This window comes from Hordeum vulgare, chromosome 2H (assembly GCF_904849725.1).
Source record: "Hordeum vulgare subsp. vulgare chromosome 2H, MorexV3_pseudomolecules_assembly, whole genome shotgun sequence".
Lineage (NCBI taxonomy): Eukaryota > Viridiplantae > Streptophyta > Magnoliopsida > Poales > Poaceae > Hordeum > Hordeum vulgare.
This window is the reverse complement of record NC_058519.1, coordinates 138,717,380-138,735,983: the sequence shown is the minus strand read 5'-3', so window position 1 is coordinate 138,735,983 and position 18,604 is coordinate 138,717,380.

Sequence of the window (18,604 nt, the reverse complement as noted above, 5' to 3'; positions counted from 1 at the left end):
GAGTATTAACAGTTGAGTTGTCAATTCAACCACACCTGAAAGACTTAGTATCTGCAGTAAAGTTTCAGTAGGAGAGTAGCGTGATAGTAACGGTAGCAGCGGTAACAGTAGTAGTAGTGACAGCAGTAGCGGTAAAGTAACTTAGCAAGGACCAGTAGGAACAAACTCATAGACGTTGGATCGGTGATGGATAATTATGTCGAATGACAATCATCATGTAACAGTTATAACATAGGGTGATATGTAACTAGCTCCAGTTCGTCAATGTAATGTAGGAATGTACTCCATATTTAGTCATACGTGCTTATGGAAAAGAACTTGCATGACATCTATTGTCCATCCCTCCTGTGGCAGCGGGTCCTAATGGAAACTAAGGGATATTAAGGTCTCCTTTTAATAGAGAACCGGAACAAAGCATTAACACATAGTGAATACATGAACTCCTCATACTATGGTCATCTCCGGGAGTGGTTCCGGCTATTGTCACTGCGGGGTTGCCGAGTCATAACACATAGTAGGTGACTACAACTTGCAAGATAGGATCAAGAACACACATATATTGATGAAAACATAATAGGTTCAGATCTGAAATCATGGCACTCGGGCCCTAGTAACAAGCATTAAGCATAGCAAAGTAGTAGCAACATCAATCTCAGAACGTAGTGGATACTAGGGATCAAACCCCATCAAAACTAACTCGATTGCATGCTAGATCTCATCCAACCCATCACCGTCGAGCAAGTCTACGATGAGATCACTCACGAACAATCAAGAGCATCATGGAATTGGCGATGAAGGATGGTTGGTGATGACGACAGCGTCGATTCCCCCTCTCCGGAGTCCAGAACGGACTCCAGATCTGCCCTCCAGAGGAAGAACAGGTGGTGGCGGCGGCTCCTATCGTAAAACGCGATGAACTCTTCTCTCTTAATTTTTTCGGGGCGAGAGAGAATATATAGAGCTGGAGTCGGAGGCTGCGAAGCCACGAGGGCCTCACAAGCCTGCCAGGCGTGGCCAGGGGGGCGGCGCCTCCTGGGCTTGTGGGCTCCTGGCTCCGCTCCTCCAAGTAATTCTTGCGCCAGTATTTTGTATATATTCCACAAAAAATCCTTGTAAATTTCCAGGTCATTCCGAGAACTTTTATTTCTGCGCAAAAGCAACACCATAGAAATTCTGCTAAAAAAAGCGTCAGTCTGGGTTAGTTCCATTCAAATCATGCAAATTAGAGTCCAAAACATCTCCATCGTATCTACTTTTCCAAACTCTTTTGCACTTGTTTTGGACTCTAATTTGCATGATTTGAATGGAACTAACCCGGACTGACGTTGTTTTCGGCAGAATTGCCATGGTGTTGTTTTTGCGCAGAAATAAAAGTTATCGGAATGACCTGGAAATTTACGAGGATTTTTTGTGGAATATATAAAAAAGACTAGCGCAAGAATTACCTCGAGACGCAGAGTCAGGATCCCACAAGCCCAGGAGGCGCCCCCTAGGCCGCGCCTCGCAGGCTTGTGAGGCCCTCGTGGCTCCGTAGCCTCCAACTCCAGCTCTATATATTCTCTCTCGCCCGGAAAAAATTAAGACAGAAGAGTTCATCCCATTTTACGATACGGAGCCGCCGCCACCACCTGTGCTTCCTCTGGAGGGTAGACCTGGAGTCCGTTCTGGGCTCCGGAGAGGGGGAATCGACGTCGTCGTCATCACCAACCATCCTTCATCGCCAATTCCATGATGCTCTTCATCGTTTGTGAGTGATCTCATCGTAGGCTTGCTGGATGGTGATGGGTTGGATGATATCTATCATGTAATCGAGTTAGTTTTGATTTGGTTTGATCCCTAGTATCCACTATGTTCTGAGATTGATGTTGCTACTACTTTGCTATGCTTAATGCTTGTCACCAGGACCGGAGTGGCATGATTTCAGATCTGAACCTATTATGGTTTCATCAATATATGTGTGTTCTTGATCCTATCGTGCAAGTTGTAGTCACCTAATATGTGGTATGACCCGGCAACCCTGGAGTGACAATAGCCGGAACCACTCCCGGAGAAGATCATAGTATGAGGAGTTCATGTATTCACTATGTGCAAATGCTTTGTTCCGGTTCTCTATTAAAAGGAGACCTTAATATCCCTTAGTTTCCATTAGGACCCCGCTGCCACGGGAGGGATGGACAATATATGTCATGCAAGTTATTTTCCATAAGCACGTATGACTAAATACGGAATACATGCCTACATTACATTGACGAACTGGAGCTAGTTACATATCACCCTATGTTATAACTGTTAGATGATGAATGTCATCCGACATAATTATCCATCACCGATCCAATCCCTATGAGTCTTTTCCTACTGGTCCTTTCTAAGTTACTTTACCGCTACTGCTATCACCAATGCTACTGTTACCGCTGCTACCGTTACTATCACACTACTTTGCTAGTGAAACTCTCCTGCAGATACTAAGTCTTTCAGGTGTGGTTGAATTGACAACTCAACTGCTAATACTTGAGAATATTCTTTGGCTTCCCCTTGTGTCGAATCAATAAATTTGGGTTGAATACTCTACCCTCGAAAACTGTTGCGATCCCCTATACTTGTGGGTTATCACGTACAAGGACTGCAAATCCAAGACCACGAGGTGAAGGAGATCAGCGATGAGGCCTTTAAGGAGATCAACGGTGGTTGAACCAGAGGCGTCGCCGGTGGACTAATTAACTTGTGACATGGCCTGAGTGAACCTTCAATGTTGACGATCTTGATGTCATAGCCCGTTCTCCTGAGATACAGTAATATGCGAGCCCGCAGACTTGAAGCCTTCAACATGGCAACATAGTGAACGTCCTCACCTCCTTTCACGGTGAGGTGTTCCTTCGGGGCCGAAGCGTCAGGACGAATAACACCCACCTCGCCAGCATACGGGACTGAGGCCATGATAGACCTCTTTTTGCTTGTACGCCCCTCGAGCTCCACGAGATATGTGGTCGGGCTAATTAGCATGAGATTCTCTCGAGTACAGGATGGGGACCTTGTGGAAAGGGACACTGCCGGCCTCATCTAAAAATTTAGGGTGGCGATGGTGTATGTGGGTCGGTGGGTAACATGAAGTTGTTTAGAGGGAGGCCCGAATAGACAGACTGAGGTACGTTGGTGGTGGACTGGTGGCGGGGGAGCTAGGGTTCAAGCGAGGGAGGAAGGTGAGGAGGTTGGTGTTGTGTGGACTGGGGTGTGTGTGTTGAGGATGTGCCGCTACTACTTAAAGTTTAGTAGTAGTGGTGTGGGTGGACATGGTGATGGACGAGGGATGGTGACGGTTCAAATGCCTCGGTAGCTGAAATTTCATTATAGGGTCGATGCTGGACATAGGAGGCGGCAGTTGAAATACTGCTTCGACTTAAATTTTGGTAAATGAACTAAAGTGGGGTGGGAGCAATCAAGATCACACATGGTCTAAACATAATAAAGTGTGTACGCTGTAACAAAATGCCGCAAAACCATGATTTTTTTGCATCGCTCAAGGTGGGTTTCCTTTTCTAAGATTTCTCAAGGCGGGTTCATATTACACGATTCATTCCCACTTTCAGACGCTAGATCCTAAATTTCCACATGCCCACAAACATATGACACAAACATTTGCCTAAGTTTCACCACAAAATGCCTTATTTTGTAGCGGATTAGTTGACATTAGTTCATACTCTCACTAATTTCAAATAGTTCGTCAATTTACAAGAAGATGAACTTCACAAAATAATAACTACGCCATGGATGGATACAAACACCACGCCTCCATCATTGTCATGACCTCCCTCGGCTTAGAAGGAGTTTTCGAAGGAGCTCGTCAAGCGATGAGAACCACTGGTTCCACGACGGCAAGCAACGGGTCTACCTTGGCCAGAGCGACCGCGACGCCTCTCGCCAGGTCTATTGTTGTTGACGAAGCTACCTTCAACGTGGTGGCATTCCCGAGGGCAGCCACTATCATCGACGAAGCTGTCGTGGCGTCCACGTGGGCCATCGGCTCCAAACGGGTCCCACTCTCGCAAGAGTTGTGTCCCTGCTCACCGTGGCTACTATTGCCACGGCTGGCGTTGCAGCTGCAAGGCCTACATTGGCCTCCAATGCGGACAAGAGGCATGTCGCGGCCTACTCAGCCGGCTTCTAGTCCGGCTCCCACCTTGTCTTGCCCACTGCATCTAAGTTCTTCCTCAACCACTTCCTCTTTGAACTCTCCCGCCATTCTACCACTTTAGATCCCTAGCCGCATTGTGAATGGCATCCATAGATGCGATAGATTGTTCCACACCGATATTGAGATGACACTCGTCCTCATCGTGCAGGAACGCATCAAAGCCCAGTTCCTCGATGGACAGAGCCATGGCCATCTCCATCGGATGCTGAAACTTAGAGTCGTCATCATCGTCGTCGGCCACATGAGATGGCGGTCGGTCGTTGACTGACATGAAGTCCAACACATCAGAATCCTTTATCCCGTCGTCTTCGGCCATGACAGCTTGATGTTTGCCATTGTCCGCCATGGCGGCCGACGCGTCAGAGTCCTGTATCATGTCGTCATCCATCACTATCAGGATGATGCCAGACACATCCCCATGGTTAAGCACCGGTTCCATTTGGTCTGTGTGGTGGTGGTGGCGAGCTATAGGCAGAAAAAAGATCTGTTAGCTGCCGACGGCTAGATCTTTTATAGGTCGCTGTCGAGTTTGCGTTTTTTCTGTGTGCAATACCCCTTTGCACTGGTTGACTCTTGCAACTCCTACCACTACATAGAGCTGATTTTGTAGTGTACGAGCGTTGCCACAGTTCCAGTAGCACAGTCTGTTTGTTGGGGATACAATCGCACACGGTTGTTTCGTCAGATTCCTTTGCTATTTTAGATAATATAATATTTTGGGGGAAAACAGAAAATAACACAAGAGGAAGTCAAAACACAACCAAGCCCACGAGTGGCCCAAATATATACTCCCTTCGTTCCTAAATATAAGTCTTTTTAGAGATTCCATTATAGACTATGTACGGTGCAAAATAAGCGAATCTACACTTTAAAGTATGTCTATATTTGCATATATATACATATGTATGTAGTTCATAGTGAAATCTCTAAAAAGAACTTCTATTTAGGAATGGATTAAGCATATATATGTACGAACAGGGTGTTGTCATGTTCAAATTCCCAATGCAGAGCTTTGATGTGGCACATGATGCATATATATGTGCATACCTAAAAGTGTCCAGTGTGACAAAAAAGTGTTCATGACATAAACGTAGGTTGTTGGCCCCTACACTATGTGCCGGAGGAGGGGATCCTATGAACACATGACCTGGCTCATACTTTGTCACATATTTAGCCATGCCCGACTTGTTGTAATACAACCAAGAGAGTTTAGACCTTAATTTGGTCAAACCATCACATATTGTTGTCGGTCAAGATAGATATATAGATCACACGGTCCCATTAGTTGGCGTGTCTTCAAAAATCGGTTGAGCGGGCTAGAAGAACACCATCGCCTTGAATGTGGCCAAATGTATATAGGAAAAGGGTGTGGCCCGTTGTTTAAATACACAATGCACAACACTTTGATGTGGCATGCACTTGGCTGAGAAAACTGGGCATACCCCCCTTAAAACTGGTTATAAATATGTATACTACCTAGGTTCTGGATGTATGGTACCCTCCCCCCACCCCCACACATACGAGACATAGCTTGGGTGGTGTTCCAGCGATTTCAGTCAAATGGATGTCAGAATAAGGTGTTCTGGTGTTAGAATACGGTCTTAAGGGTTGTGGTAGAATAGACCCACCATATATATAAAGACCGTCCATTCTGACATCACTTCTGAATTGCACCGTTAACGCGAATGCATTTCATCCCTATCAAACGAGCACTCCAATCTTAGGAGAAAAAATTGCATGCATTGTTTCGGTACTTTTTTCGCTCTAGTTTCTAAACCGTTTGTCTAAATGAGGCATATAATATACCGTTGGATAGCTACGGAAAATTCGCAACTTTGTCATGTTGAACAATTTCCAAGATTCCTCTTGGTTTAAGAGCATCTTAAAAAATGGTGGCCACCTCACGGATGACATGGAGCTTATTTTCGTGATTTCTTTCTAATTCGCTCATCGGAATGAAGCAAACAATATGACGTTGTAAAGATATCATCAAGGCGTAACTTTTTCATCTAGATTACTCTCTCTAGTTCCTAATGGTTTAAGAGTAGTTTCAGATTTACTCAAACGCATAATTCTATTTTTCAAATTGTTTGATTTTTTTGATACGGTTTTTCTGTAGTTTTTTAGCCCTTTTTCAGAATGAGACATGTGATATGGAGTTGGAAAGCTATGGAATAGACGGAACTTTCATATGATGGTCAATTCTTGAGATTCCCCACGGTTTTAAACGAATTTTGAAAATGTTGTGGCTGCCTACGAGTGGAAGCGAGCGTATTTTCTTGAATTTTCCAAACCGTTCATAGAAACGATGCAAATAATATGGCGTTGGAAATATGTCGATCAGGCGCACCTTTTTCATGTAGAACACTCGCTCTAATTCCTTACGATTTAAGAGAAATTTTGGTTTTACCGAAATGAGGACACTTTGTTTTTGTGACACCTAAATCGACGTGTGAACCGGATCACACTGAAGAACGCACTGCTTCACACCAAAGACCGCACTGCATCCAGCGGGCAAGCGAACTGCATGCTTTTTTTCGTCAGACGTGAACTTTTAAGAGGAGAAACTGAACCACACTTCACATCGCGTGTTTGTGAACCACAACAGTATTGAGAAGTGAACCACATTGCTTTTTTTGTTGTCTTTGTAACATTATATTTTCTGCACTTCACATCGGGATTGAGTGAACCACGACACTATCAAAAGTGAACCGTGACATTACCCAAAATGAACGACGCCTGTTTTTGTTCTCTTTTTTCATGCTTATTACTTTTTGCACACGTAGACCGGGGTGAGTGGACCTTAGGAACGACGTGAGTGGACTGCATAATTTTATACTGCTTTTCTTTCTTGGAATTTCACAAGGGCGAAGTAGCGAACCACTTTGTCCAGAAAAATGAACCGCAAGAGAATGTTGCATGATCTGCTTGACATAAATCATATACATGTGCATGGAAAACAACAGAAATCATCTTTTGGAAGAAATTACATGCACCCCTCAAACTGCACACATGTAGTTGCCTCGTCCACCCCTCGGCCCACACGTAGCTCCGACGATCAACCATAATACTGAACTTCTCAATACGCATATAAATTTTCTTACAAAAGGCAACATTCGATACTGCACCAAACAGAGAACTTCCACGACATTCACAAGCGAACCGAGAAGAGGCATTTTTCGAACTACGAGCACGAGGTGCCCGAGAGGTTCTATGGTGATGGTGAAGATGTGGTCTTGTGGGACTGAGGCGGGTGGGAGCGGGTTGGGCATGCAGTTCTGCCCATAGGTGCATGCAACTCAACCAACGTGGGTGTGCAGTTCGGTCCACTCTCCGACAAGATCTAGACCTGCTCCCAATGAGAGGTTAGACTAATGGCCGCTCGACAAACAATCCCCCAAAGGCACGAACGAACACGAAACATTTCATTACAAATTAGCCAAGACGAGCACCATTTGAGTGGCTCGGTGGTCCTTGGGATCCACACTGGAAGAGGGAGCTCATCATGTCCATAGAGGAGGAAAGGTAACACGAGGGGAAGAAGGAGAAGGGTGTGGCGGAGGAGGAGAAGGGACTCACTGGTGTTCTTGATATCGATGGCTCATCGATGGGGTAGGGGATTGTTTTAGGGGTGTGCTGAGGGGGTAGATGGGGTCTCATTGCGAGGTACTCTTCATGTTCGATGGTTGGGGATGGCCGAATCCATGACCGGAGCTGTGTCGAAGTGCAACTCGATCTCGTGCCTAGCCACCGCCGCCACTCAGGCGGATCGAGCCGCCATGGAGGTGTATCTGGGATAGGGAAGGGAAGGGGAGAAGCGGCGACTGCCCCCTGTGCGGGGGCGATGGAAGGTGCACACATGATGCCTTGAGGACGGAGGCACGAGAGTTGAGGAGGCCGCTACTCATATGACACAAGGTTGGGTGTGCGCTGGCACCGACAAGGAGGCCGCGGGGCTGAGGAGATGGCGTTCGGCCTAGCCGAACACCAACAGGAAGCTGGATACGGGTGGGACGGCATCCACCAATGAAGAAGCCGATTGGGGTGGTGTTGGTGCCTATGGGGGAAGAAGCTAGGTAGGGTGGGGTGACATCCGGGCACGCACAAGGTGTATCCGAGGGGAGGGGAATCACGGGAGAGGTTGATCCGCCGGAGGAGAAGGCGGGTGGGGTTAGTGGTTTTTAATTTTTTTTTTCTTCTATTTATATATATATATACATATATACATATATATATAGGACAAATTTTGTCTACCACCGGTGGTAGTTAACACCACTTGTGTTTTGTATGTTGTATGTAGTATCTGTCAAATCGGAGAGTATGTACGCGTAGTATGTAGTATATATTAATATTTAAGTAGTATATATACTATTTTTTAGGTAGTATGTATCATATTTTTGTGTATGTTCTTTTTTACATACAAAAATATGTGTATTTCATAAATATAATAAAAACTATGGGCTAACTTGTAACTTTTTTCATGTAACTCACTTTGAAAAATCTTATATATAATAGATAAACATAATAAAAATGATAAATTAATATATATACTACCGCATGATAGTATATGAAACATGTGGGGTAACTACCCCTGAGTGGTAGGATGTATTTTTCCTATATATATATATATATATATATATATATATATATATATATATATATATAGCAGTTGTAGTTACCACCTAATTCTTTGACCACCACGTTTCCCACCTTGCCACAAAGTCCAACGGGTGAATGGTTCGCTAGCACAGGTTCTAAACCCGGTAGCTCTTGTCCCACCTCCGGTCATTAAGATAACTGCGTGTCCCACCTTTATAGCTAGCTCAGTTGCCGAAAGCATTAAAATAATTGTTGATAAAAAAGTTCAACTTTCTTCATAATTTTTGGCTGGATGAAACAACTTTCGGATAGAAAAACAAATCACAGTGACACTAATTGTTAACACTAGAAGAAAAGTAGTATCATGTCCATGTCTACACATAACATGAATGCTATTTTTCACCGCATGTAGAAAAGCAGTATGTAAGTATGTCGTATATCATTTTAAAATAAAGTTTATCGTATGTGGAATTGAGGCATACTTCTGTGGAAAAAATAATATGTATGCAGAATGGATTATGTAGTAATACTTCTTATTTAATAATGAAGTATGTATATATACACATTAATTGTATAATGGTGTATGTGTTTATGCATTGTCATACTGGAGTATGTGCTACTACTGGGTACTTAGTGGTAGTATATAATTTCTTTAAACTAACATCCATAAAAATTGTAGAGAGGTGCACGAGAGTATGTAGAATATATATATTCGTTGGGAAATCGTGAGGGAGTATGTATACAAGTCTACAAAGAGTATGCAGAACATCATATACACCAGAATTATACAACGAGTTGAAGCATTCGATTTGTCTTATCTACACGTCATGACTCAGAAGCCCTCATGCGGCGCATTAAAATCGTCAGAAGGAAGGATGCCTGGCACCAATGGCTGGTGCATACATCTTGATTTGCAGCCGGTAGTTATATGGTAATTATCTCCCCACATAAATCGGGTTGGTAGGTGGGGGTACGGGATGGTAATCTTGACGTATAGAGAAATACTAAACCGTACCCGTTAATCAACGCTTGGATCTAATTAGATCGGAAGGCAGCGAGGGTGGGGGTAACTACCACTAGGTGGTAGCATCTATTTTCCCTATATGTGTGTGTGTGTGTGTAGGGTGGGTCTATTTTGACATCACCCTTTAAGACCTTATTCTAACATCACATTTCTTATTCCGACACCACTTCTAAACCACGTCTCCTACTAAACCGAACCCACCCTATCCCAGAACCACCTAATAAACAAAAGAAAAAAAAGAAAAAACATCACCCCACTCTCCTTCTCCTGCGGTGCAACAACCTCTCCTACGATTCCCCTCTCCCCAGATCCAGTTTCTACCTGTGAGGGAGCGTCGCCCCACCCAGTGGACTTCTTGGCCGGCGCTGGCCAACACGCCTCCAACTTGTCGTCGATGATCGGCTAGGCTAAAAGCAATGTACTTAGCCCCGTGGCCTCCTCGTTGGCGCCATCGCTCATCCGGCCTTGTGCCATGCAAGGAGCGACCTCCTCAACTCCCGTGCCTCTGTCTTCGTGCCATCCTGTGCGCACCTTCCACCGCCATGGCACTAGGCAGAGCCATCGCTCATCTGTCTCAATTTCCCTTCCAATATGTACCTCCATGGTGGCTGGATCCGCGTGAATGGCGACAGGGGCTAGGCCTGAGATCTAGTTGCAGTTCGACGGAGCTCTGTCAATGGTTTGGATGTCCCCGACCATCAAACATGGTAAGTTCATCCCGATGAGATCCGTCAACTCCCTCAACACACCCTAAAACCTTTTCCAGCCCCGTCGATGATCCATCAAGATCAAAAACACCACCGAGTCCCTTCTCCTCATCCTCCATACCCTTCTCCTTGTTCCCCTCGTGTTACCTTACCTCCATTGTGGACATGATGAGCTCCCTCTTCTAGTGAGGATCCCAACGACCACTCATCCACCCCAATGGTGCTCGTCTTGATGAATTTGTACTAAACTGTCTCGTGTTCGTTCTTGCCTTTGGGGGATAGTTCGTCCTGTCACCATTAGTCTAACCTCTCACTTTGAGCAGGTCTAGATCTTGCCAGAGAGTGGACCCAACTCCACACTGATGTTGGTTGAGCTGCATGCACCTATGGGCAGTACTGCAGGCCCACCCCCGCTCCGGCACGCCTCAGCCCCGCTCGGCCACATCTTCACCTTCACCCCGAAACCTCTCGCGCACCTCCTGCTCGTAGTTTGAAAGCTGCCTATGCGCGGTTCGCTTGTGAATGTCGTGGACATGTAGTTGATATTTTGTGTTCTTTTGTTCAATTGGCTAGTGACTCATCTATGAACATTCTATTTTGCTGTTTTAGCAGGAAAGGAGGAACGTAAAACAAAAGAAGTTGACCGCACCCACGGTGAAGTTGTTTGTTTGGCGCAGTTTGAAATGCTACATTTTGTAAGAAAATGTATATGCGTATTGCGAAGTTCAATATTATGGTCGACCATTGCAGCTATGTGTTGGCTGAGGAGTAGGCGAGACGACTTCGTGCGTGCAATTTGAGGAGTGCATGTAATTTCTGTCAAAAAGAAGATTTGTGTTGTTTTCGAGCCACATGTAGATGATTTATTTTAACAAGATCAGCCTACATTCTGTTGCAGTTCATTTTTCTGTACCATGCAATTCGCTTCTTTGCTGTCCATGCGGTCCACTGATTCCAATCTACGCATGCAAAAACTAATAAGTATGAAAAAAGAGAACTAATATACAAGTGATTCACTTACGTAATGTCGTGTTTCACTTTCGGCTCTGTCTTGGTTCACTCACTCCCAATGTGAAGTGCAGCAAAAATGTTACACAGACGACAAAAAAAGCAATGTGGTTCACTTGTTGATACTGTTGCAGTTCACTTACACTCGATGTGAAGTGCGGTTCAATTTCTCGTTTGTCAAAAAACATGCAGTTCTCTTGGCCGCCGGATGTAGTGCGGTCTGCGGAGTGAAGCACATCATTCTTTTGTCTAATGTTATTCACACATGGATTTTGGTGTCATGAAAAACATAGTGTCCACAGTTTGGTAAAACCATAATTGCTCTTAAAGCGTAAAGAATTAGAGAGACTATTGTATAAGAAAATTTGCACCTTGTCAATATCTTTCCAGTGTTGTATCATTTGCATCGTTCAGACGAGCGGTTTGGAAAAATTCACAAAAATATGCTCGCTGCCACTCATAGGAAGACGCACCACTTTGAAAATTCATTTAAAACGATGAGGAATCTAAACAATTGACCAACATATGAAAGTTCCGTATGTTCCATAGCTTTCCAATGCCGTATCACACGTCATGTTTTGAAAAATGTTTAAAAAACTACAAATAAAACCGTACAAAAATTCAAGCAATTTGAAAATTAGAATTCCATGTTTGAGTAAATTTGAAACTACTCTTAAACCGTATAAAATTAGAAAGAGTTATCTCCATGAAAAAATTGAGCCTCAATCATATCTTTGAAACGACGTATCATTTGCATCCTTTTGATGAGTAGTTTGAAAAAATCACGAAAATACGCTTGCTGCGACTCGGCAGATGCCCAAAGTTTTCGAAACTGCTCTTAAATCGCGAGGAATCTCGGAAAGTGTTCAACATGAGCAAGTTGCACATTTTCTGTAGCTATCCAATGGTATATTATACGCCTCTTTCCGGCAAACATTTAGAATTGGATCGAAAACAGAGCCGAAGATGGTTATGATGTTTTTTCTGCTAACATTGGGGTGCTCGTTTGATAGGGATGCAGTGCATCCACGTTATCCGTGTAGTTCGGAAGTGATGTCAGAATAGTTATTCTACAAGGTGAGGAGGCTGGGCACCTAGGTGTCCCAAACCGCCGTCCTATATATATATATACCTTAACCGTGCAGAGGTGGGTCTATTCTAATACCGCCCTTAAGACCTCAATCTAACATCAAAAATTCTGACATCACTTTCGCACTTCAAAATCAAACAGACGCGGACCTCTCCCACAAAACAAACCATACCACCCCACCCCTAGCTTCCTCCCCCACTTAACCTACCTTCTTCCCGGTCAACACCCACCTCTCTCCCGTCCATAACCACCTACTCGCCTTAATCCCTAATCTACACCTGCGCCTCCTCGCCGACCACCATCATCGCGGCTCCTTGCACATCCTTCGCCTGCGCCTCATGGGCTCCATTCCTGCTCCTACTCCGAGTCGGCGAGCCTTCCCTCCCGAACCGCATAGCTCGAATCAGTCCCCTTGATCTAGCGCATCACCAGCCCTAATGGTGCCGTTGCCCCCTTGACCCAGCGTGTCGCTCGCTACGAGGTCCCAACTCTAACCACGTCAAACCCTCCCATGCCAGCAACATCGATGCTCAAGGAGGACCCCTCCTGAGGCCGCCGATATGGATGGAGCGTCCATCCCCTCGGTTGTCGGCATGGATCATTGCGCACCTCCCGCCTCGAACGGTTGTCGCCGCAAATCAGGTCATGCTGCACACCATCGGCCGCATCTCCCTTCTCTTCCCCAGCCACCTGCCCTTGCCCGTGCTCCAACTGCCCACATCCTCCATGCCGTCACACAGCTACCATTGGAGCACCCCTATGGCATGGGACTTTCGCCACCTCCACAGGGCGGCTATGGCGCTTGACAACCAGGCTCAAGGGAGGACAACAACCGGCTCTCTTTCTCCTCTCTAGTGAGGCTTGGCCGACGCCCTCCTGTGGTGCATACGAGCCACCCTAGATCCGACACTCACCACCACCACCTCCGCTCTGCACTGCAGGCAGATCATGGGCGCCAGTGCTAGCGTCGTGTCCCTGCCTTCTCCCTGAGTCCAACCAAATCTCTTGCATCCACCTCTCCCTCCCAATATCGGGGACCGAGGCAACAAATCCTTTGATCTCAAGCTAATCGGTCGACACGAGGCGCGAGAGGACAATTCATTTGATGCACGTGGTGGAGAAGCATCAAGACGGGGGGCATGGCAAAGAGGCCACGCCTGGCGCCGCGCCCTCCTCCCCCTGTTTTCTGGACTCCAGCCTGTTAATTTCCTTTTTTGTGTTGTGAGTGAAAGGTTGCTTGATTCACTATTGTTAGTTTACTATTTGTGTCTGAGCAGTTCACTTGTTCATCGACCACGTAATGGTTGTCCCCTATAATCAGATCCATCTGTTGCAGTTCGATATGTTGTCGTGTGCAAAAAATGATTATTTATGTACATGGCGTGCAAGGGAACGATTTTCATTTTGCTTGAATCTCACTTACGGTGCCCTGCAGTTCTAAAAAATAAATATATGTAAATGGTTTGAATAAAGTGTAGGCTACTAAAAATAAATGGCTAAACATTTCTGCTTCATTAAGAGAATAATGGTCTAAAAGAAAGTTATAAAAAGGACATAAAAAATCATGAAGTTCATTTTCAATAGTGTCGCGGTTCACTAATGCCCGATATGAAGTGCAAAAATATTAGGAAGATCAAAAAACTCATGCGGTTCACAAGCACCCAATGTGAAGTGCAAAAAATTATTACGGAAATGATAGAACAAAAACTATGCGCTCCACTTCTCGGTAGTGTGTTCTTCCAAACGGCTCGTCAGAACGATGCAAATGATACAACGTTGGAAAGATATCGATGAGGCGTAAATTTTTATTGTAGAATACTATGTCTATATCCTTACAATTTAAGAGTAGTTTTCATTTTACTAAAATGCAGATAGTGTGTTTTTCGCGACGTCAAAATCGACGCGTGAACCGCATCAGACGGAAGAGCCACTCAGATGAAAAACTACACTACATCCTACGGGCAAGCGGACTACATGATTTTCTTTTTGCCTCACGTGAATTTCCAAGACAGGGAAGTTTAGTGCACTTTACAACAAGCATAAGTGAACCGCAACGCTATCGACAAGTGAACCACATTACTTTTTTTATCGTTTATGTAACATTTTTTCTACACTACACGTTCGGAGTAAGTGAATTGGGACACTACCAAAAGTGAATCGCATGATTTTTTTGTCATCTCTATAACATTTTTTGCACTTCATATTAATTTTTAGTGAACCGCGATGGTACCGAAAGTAAACGGCAAACACGAGCAAAGCTAAACCAAATTATTTTTGTAGTCATCTACTAATATTTTTGTCTTCTTCTCGGTTTGTTATTACCACGGTTGGCCTGCAAAGAAGAGGCAAATGCACTGCATTATTATTCTTACTGAGGTAATTTTCACTTGTCTATTCATCGGATAGTTTTTACAACACACGAGACACAACAATGGTGCAGCAATTGACAACTACAAGAAGAAGAACCGAACTGAACAAAACTTAACAATATACCGCAACCAATGAACATTTTCTTTTCCCAAATCAAAAAATAGTGTACCACATGGTGTGCTCTTTGGCGCATGCAAGTACTGAAACAACTGTACCACTCGACCGCGTGTGAGGCTATGGCGAACTGCATCCAAGGCGAAAGAAAAACGGCGAAAAAACATATTTTAGAAGTGCACAGGGCGTCATTGACCTCCCGCTCTGGCTCATCAAATCGTTTGGTACCAATAGTGGAAGAAAACTATAAGAATAACGTTTGGGGACTACATCCCAAGGGGTCGGGTGGCGGCCCTTGATACGTCCATTTTGCATCATGCTTTCATGTTGATATTTATAACCTTATGGGCTATTATTACACTTCACGTACAATACTTATGCCTTTTCTCTCTTATTTTGCAAAGTTTACACGAAGAGGGAGAATGCTGGCAGCTGGAATTCCGGCCTAAAAAAGTAGAAAGTTTGAGATACCTATTCTATGCAACTTCAAAAGCCGTGAAAATCAACGAGGAATTATTTTGGAATTTATAAAAAATACTGGGCCGAACAAGTACCAGAGGGGAGCCACCAGGAGGCCACAAGCCTGCTAGGAGTGACCTACCCCCCGACCGCGCCTAGGGGGCTTGTGGGCTCCGTGCTGGCCCTCTAGCTCCCCTCTTTTGCTATAAGAAGGGTTTCGTTCTAGAAAAAATTAGGAGGAGACCTTCGGAAGGAATCGCCGCTGCCACGAGGCGGAACTTGAGCAGAACCAATCTAGAGATCCGGCAAGGTCGTCCTGCCGTGGAAACTTCCCTCCCGGAGGGGAAATCGTCGCCATCGTCATCTCCAACACTCCTCTCATCGGGGGGGACTCATCACCATCAACATCTTCATCAGCACCATCTCATCTCCAAACCCTAGTTCATCTCTTGTAACCAATCTCAATCTCGCGACTCCGATTGGTAGTTGTAAGGTTGCTAGTAGTGTTAATTACTCTTTGTAGTTGATGCTAGTTGGATTACTCGATGGAAGATTATATGTTCAGATCCTTGATGCTATTCATTACCTCTCTGGTCATGAATATGATTATGCTTTGTGAGTAGTCACTTTTGTTCCTCAGGACATGGGATAAGTAATGATATAAGTAGTCATGTGAATTTGGTATTCGTTCGATATTTTGATGCGTTGTATGTTGTTTTTCCTCTAGTGGTGTTATGTGAACATCGACTACATAACACTTCACCATTATTTGGGCCTAGAGGAAGTCATTGGGAAGTAGTAAGTAGATGATGGGTTGCTAGAGTGACAGAAGCTTAAACCCTAGTTTATGTGTTGCTTCGTAAGGGGCTGATTTGGATCCACTAGTTTAATGCTATGGTTAGACTTTGTCTTAATTCTTCTTTCGTAGTTGCGGATGCTTGTGAGAGGGGTTAATCATAAGTGGGATGTTTGTCCAAGTAAGGGCAGAACCCAAGCACCGGTCCACCCACATATCAAACTATCAAAGTAGTGAACGCGAATCATATTAACCTGATGAAAACTAGCTTGACAGAATTTCCCTTGTGTCCTCGGGAGCTCTTTACCTCCTATAAGGGTTTGTTCAGGCTTGTCCCTTGCTACAAAAGGGATTGAGCCACTTTGCTACACCGTTGTTACTATTGTTACTTGCTACTTGTTGCGAATCATCTTACCACACAACTATCTGTTATCGATAATTTCAGTGCTTGCAGAGATTACCTTGCTGAAAACCACTCGTCAGATCCTTCTGCTCCTCGTTGGGTTCGACACTCTTACTTATCGAAAGGACTACGATAGATCCCCTACACTTGTGGGTCATCAAGACTCTTTTCTGGCGCTGTTGTCGAGGAGTGAAGCGCCTTTGGTAAGTGGAATTTGGTAAGGAAACATTTATATAGTATGCTGAAATTTATTGTCACTTGTTAATATCGAAACTAATTCTTTGAGGAGCTTGTTCGGGGTATCTTCACCTCGAACAGAAGCACAAGGAGTTGCTCCTCAACCTGCTGCACCTACTGAAAATATTTGCTATGAATTTCCTTCGGGTATGCTTGAGAAACTGCTGGCTAATCCTTTTACAGGAGATGGAACACCACATCCCGACTTGCATCTAATCTATGTAGATGAAGTTTTTGTTTTATTTAAGCTTGCAGGTTTGCCCGAGGATGACGTCAAGAAGAAGGTATTTCCCTTATCTTTGAGGGATAAAGAATTGACATGGTATAGGCTATGTGATGATACTGGATCATGGAACTACAACCGGTAGAAATTGGAATTGCATCACCTATGCATCTAGTACATCGTGATCGGAATTATATTTATAATTTTTGGCCTCGTGGCAGAGAAAGCATCGCTCAAGCTTGGGGGAGTCTTAAATCAATGTTATATTCATGCCCCAACCATGAGCTCTCGAGAGAAATTATCATTCAGAACTTCTATGCTCGGCTTTCTGATGATGATCGCACCATGCTTGACACTTCTTGTACCGGTTCTTTTATGAAGAGAGATATTGACTTCAAGTGGAATTTATTGGAAAGAATTAAAAGGAACTCTGAAGATTGGGAGCTTGATGAAGGTAAGGAGTTAGGTATGAATTTCAAGTTTGATTGCGTTACATCCTTTGTCAAAACAAATACTTTTTGTGATTTTAGCGTTAAGTATGGACTTGACTCTGAGATAGTAGCTTCATTGTGTGAATCATTTGTTGCTCATATTGATCTCCCTAAAGAGAAGTGGTTTAAATATCATCCTCCCTTAGAAGTCAATGTAGTTAAACCCAATCTAGTTGAAGAGAAAGTCATTGCCTATAATGATCCTTTTGTTCCTAGTGCTTACATTGAGAGACCACCTTTCCTTGTTAGAATAAAGGATCATTCTAAAGCTTCAACTATGATACGTAGAGGCTACATTAGAACACCTACACCCCCTGAGCAAATTAGAGTTGAACCTAGCATTGCTATTATCAAAGATCTCCTGTCCGACAATGTTGGTGGCCATGACATTCACTTCTGTGAAGATGATGCTAGAATTGCTAAACCACATGCTAGAGACAAACATAGGCCTATTGTTGGCACGCCTGTTGTTTCTGTTAAGATAGGAGATCATTGTTATCACGGTTTATGTGACGTGGGTGCTAGTGTTAGTGAAATACCTCTATTCTTATATGATGAAATTAAAGACGAGATTGCACCTGTCGAGATAGAACCCATTGATGTCACTATTCAGCTTGCAATATTGAAGTCTTGTGTGGTAAAACAAAGTATCCTGCTGATTTTCTCGTTCTTGCTACCACACAAGATAGCTTTTTTCCCATCATATTTGGCAGACCTTTTCTCAATACTGTCAATGCTCATATTGACTGTGAGAAGCAAACTATCACTGTTGGCTTTGAAGGAGTGTCACATGAGTTCAATTTCTCCAAGTTTGGTAGACAACCTCATGAAAAAGAGTTGTCTAGTAAGGATGAAATAATTGCTCTAGCTTCTATTGCTTTGCCTCCTACTGAT